Below are 5,000 nucleotides of genomic sequence, written 5' to 3'. Positions count from 1 at the left end.
TTTTTCATGGAATCAATATGGAGCAAATGTCTGATTTGTTGCATGTAATTGGTGTGATTGTAATACTGCTTGCTTATTCATTTATTATTTTCAGGTCAGTAATATTACTTTTTTTCTAGTTTTATTTTCGTCTGTTGAGAAGGGAAACTGCGGGCCACTGATAGAAAAAATAAATGGACACATAAATGCATGGAATAACTTCACTTATTATTTATTATTTACTGAGCACACAATACATAGTTAAGTGAATGATGCCATACACATTCACCTCACTCACTTATCTTCCGAAGTACAGGTTAATCCTAACATTAATTAGCTAGCAAAACACTTCAATATCACCGTCACATCACCAAGTCATTTCACCGAGTCATTTCACTGTCCGCACTCACTTAGTTACGCAATGCATGTCCATATCTTTACTTACATTTCCCGCACTTAGATGTAGCTTATCGCACTTACAAATCTAAGACGAATTAGCATTTCAGTTCAGCTTGTAAAGACCTTCTCAAATGGGTTTCTTTCTGAGGCAATAGCGGGAAAGAAAGGTCGAGAACATGTTCTTTTCAGCCGGTAGTGAACAGCAATCTCCTTCTTCTAGGGTCTAAGACGCTTCCTAAAACCGACAGCGGCTTTGCTAATTTCTTCACTGCGGGAATGTTTGCATATGCGAAAAAAAACATAACCACCACCTACTCTTCCATTCAGCTGTTACACCTCTCATTCGCTAGTGTTTATACCTCTGTGTAAAGGAGAAATATATTTATCTATATACGGTTACTTTAATTAACTGTAATTATCGTGACAATATATATATATATATATATATATTGTGGAAAGGTATGAATGAGAACGAATATCTTCACAATACAAGAGATGTATTTGACCGGTTTCGATTATATCTTCGTCAGAAATACATACATTTTGGAGAATACACAGCATATTTATATTACATCGGAGCTGATGAATCACCTGATGACCGTGACCTCGCGCTCGTTGTGCGCATAATTGCTGCCGCGACCTTGGATAGTTTGAATCTACCCGATGCGGTGTTCATGTTTTTCTCTGTCGCGATGTATGCAGCTTCCATGACCTTCCTTTTGTGTTTGCTTAATCCTTCATGGATTGTTTCAGCTTCTTTCCAGTTCGGTAGATGTCCAGCTTCATCTACATGAACCACCATGGCGTTGGAATTTCTATGGTGACGGACGTCGGCGCGATGTTCGTAGATCCTGGTGTTGAAGCCACGTCCAGTTTCACCATAGTATGCCATATCGCAACCGCTGCAGGGTATGCGGTATACTGCACTGTCGGTGTTGCTTTTCTGTTGTTTCTTTTCTCGTATTAGGTCATGTATCTTTTCCCCGGATGTGCTGGCGATGTTCATAGTATTGCCAAAGTATTTGCTGATCGCCTGGGAGAGATTACATGGAGGTAATACGAGAAAATTGGAGGATATCACGGGGTTAGATCTTGAAAGTATGTTCTCCGCCTTCTTTCTGAGGTTCAGCAGGAGACCTTTGGGGTATTTATGTTTCATGAAAGAATCAATTACATATGTAACTTCACTTTCAAGGAACTCAGGGCTGCAAATCCTCAGTGCCCGGAGGAAGAACCCAATCACAACCCCAGATTTAGTTCTATTGCTGTGTGCGGAGTAATAATGGATATAATCATCTTTATTAGTCGGCTTCCTGTATACAGAAAAACGTAGGTCTTCATCACCCCGATGGATCAGAGTGTCCAGGAAAGGTAACTTCTGATCCTCTTCTTCCTCCACGGTGAACTGGATTTTCTCGTGGACGGAGTTCAGCCGCGTCAGTGTATGGTGCAGACACGACCTTCTGGGGACAATGACGAGGACATCATCTACGTAACGAAGCCAAGTTGAGTGCCTTCCGATTATATCCCTGTAGTGGTCCCTTTCCAGCGTCTCCATGAAGAGGCAGGCCAGGACAGCGCTCAGAGGGGACCCCATGGCGAGGCCGCTGATTTGCTGGTACTCATCCCCAGCGAACTCGAAGAAGCCGAAGTCCACACACAACTTCACGAGGCTTATGAAGTGGTGCTTTGGATGTGGAAGTTCGTCATCTACCATGGATCCGGTGACCCTCTCGACTGCCCGGATAGCTCCATCTGTGGGTACATTTGTAAAAAGGGATTTAACGTCAAAACTGGCCAGTTTTTTTATTTTTATATACAGAACCCTGCAGACGTCTGATGAGGTCCGCAGAGTTCTTCAGGTGAGAATCACTGATGACTCCCATGGCGGCGGAGAGGGGTTTCGCCAAACACTTCGCCAGGCGATGGGGAGCGCTGCCAATGCCAGACGTGATCGGTCTCATCGGCACACCTGGCTTGTGTACCTTCGGGAGAACTCTCATGGACGGGTTGCGGGGGGCCTCGGTGTAATTTCTCCTGATGTTTGACTCGTTGAGCATGATCTTCCTGTTGGAGTTGGAGGACCAGCCCATGGGGAAGGTGTTCGCCCTCGAGTTCGTTCCGGAGTTCATAGAGTCGATGTTGAAGGGTCCTAATGGCCTCCACAAGGAAGGCCCGAGCGCTATCAGGGAACGGATGCTCGCCGGATTTAAACTGGCTCGGAGCTGAAGGTGGCAACACTTGCTCAGCCAAGCAGTCCATCAGGAAACAGCAGTCCATCAGGAAACCCGTCCATGAGAGTTCTCCCGAAGGTACACAAGCCAGGTGTGCCGATGAGACCGATCACGTCTGGCATTGGCAGCGCTCCCCATCGTTTGGCCAAGTGTTTGGCGAAACCCCTCTCCGCCGCCATGGGAGTCATCAGTGATTCTCACCTGAAGAACTCTGCGGACCTCATCAGACGTCTGCAGGGTTCTGTATATAAAAATAAAAAACTGGCCAGTTTTGACGTTAAATCCCTTTTTACAAATGTACCCACAGATGGAGCTATCCGGGCAGTCGAGAGGGTCACCGGATCCATGGTAGATGACGAACTTCCACTGCCAAAGCACCACTTCATAAGCCTCGTGAAGTTGTGTGTGGACTTCGGCTTCTTCGAGTTCGCTGGAGATGAGTACCAGCAAATCAGCGGCCTCGCCATGGGGTCCCCTCTGAGCGCTGTCCTGGCCTGCCTCTTCATGGAGACGCTGGAAAGGGACCACTACAGGGATATAATCGGAAGGCACTCAACTTGGCTTCGTTACGTAGATGATGTCCTCGTCATTGTCCCCAGAAGGTCGTGTCTGCACCATACACTGACGCGGCTGAACTCCGTCCACGAGAAAATCCAGTTCACCGTGGAGGAAGAAGAGGATCAGAAGTTACCTTTCCTGGACACTCTGATCCATCGGGGTGATGAAGACCTACGTTTTTCTGTATACAGGAAGCCGACTAATAAAGATGATTATATCCATTATTACTCCGCACACAGCAATAGAACTAAATCTGGGGTTGTGATTGGGTTCTTCCTCCGGGCACTGAGGATTTGCAGCCCTGAGTTCCTTGAAAGTGAAGTTACATATGTAATTGATTCTTTCATGAAACATAAATACCCCAAAGGTCTCCTGCTGAACCTCAGAAAGAAGGCGGAGAACATACTTTCAAGATCTAACCCCGTGATATCCTCCAATTTTCTCGTATTACCTCCATGTAATCTCTCCCAGGCGATCAGAAAATACTTTGGCAATACTATGAACATCGCCAGCACATCCGGGGAAAAGATACATGACCTAATACGAGAAAAGAAACAACAGAAAAGCAACACCGACAGTGCAGTATACCGCATACCCTGCAGCGGTTGCGATATGGCATACTATGGTGAAACTGGACGTGGCTTCAACACCAGGATCTACGAACATCGCGCCGACGTCCGTCACCATAGAAATTCCAACGCCATGGTGGTTCATGTAGATGAAGCTGGACATCTACCGAACTGGAAAGAAGCTGAAACAATCCATGAAGGATTAAGCAAACACAAAAGGAAGGTCATGGAAGCTGCATACATCGCGACAGAGAAAAACATGAACACCGCATCGGGTAGATTCAAACTATCCAAGGTCGCGGCAGCAATTATGCGCACAACGAGCGCGAGGTCACGGTCATCAGGTGATTCATCAGCTCCGATGTAATATAAATATGCTGTGTATTCTCCAAAATGTATGTATTTCTGACGAAGATATAATCGAAACCGGTCAAATACATCTCTTGTATTGTGAAGATATTCGTTCTCATTCATACCTTTCCACATTTGTCCACATGAATACGGTTCATATATATATATATATATATAAATATATGTATATATGTGTATATATATATATATATATATATATATATATATATATATATATATATATATATATATATATATATATATAGAGAGAGAGAGAGAGAGAGAGAGAGAGAGATAAACAGAGAAAGAGAGAGAGAGAGAGAAAGATAGAGCGAGAGAGAGAGAGAGAGAGAGATAAACAGAGAAAGAGAGAGAGAGAGATATAAACAGACAGACAGAGAGAGAGAGAGAGAGAGAGAGAGAGAGAAAGATTAGGAGAGAGAGAGAGAGAGAGAGAGAGAGAGAGAGAGAGAGAGAGAGAGAGAGAGAGAGCGAGAGAGAGAGAATGCTACCAGGGTCCATGTTAATATAGCTTATACTTTTCCATAAAACATTTTCTAGTATTTTTTTCTCTTTTTTTTGGCGTAGGTTTGTGGCATGCAATGTGCAGAATATCATCAGAGTAACAATTTATTTATTTTTCAAATGGTGTGTTGAATTACCAGGTAGTTTCCCTTTTTTCCTTTGTAGTAAATTTTATTAAATGTGATTTTATTATGTAATGGCTGACGTATATGACGGACACATTTGCGAATTACTATGGCCTCTTGAGTTTGCTAATTAAAAAGGCATTTTGCATAACAGGATCCAAATACCCATTCATATTTCGTGATTAATTACTATACAAAGAGTGATGTAATGAAGTCTGTTGTTATTTTTTGTCGATTATCGCGCATCGTGCAACATCTCC

The sequence above is a fragment of the Penaeus vannamei genome, chromosome 30, assembly GCF_042767895.1.
Source record: "Penaeus vannamei isolate JL-2024 chromosome 30, ASM4276789v1, whole genome shotgun sequence".
Taxonomy (NCBI): Eukaryota; Metazoa; Arthropoda; class Malacostraca; order Decapoda; family Penaeidae; genus Penaeus; species Penaeus vannamei.
The sequence above is the reverse complement of the archived record's forward strand: the minus strand, read 5'-3'. Positions refer to the sequence as shown.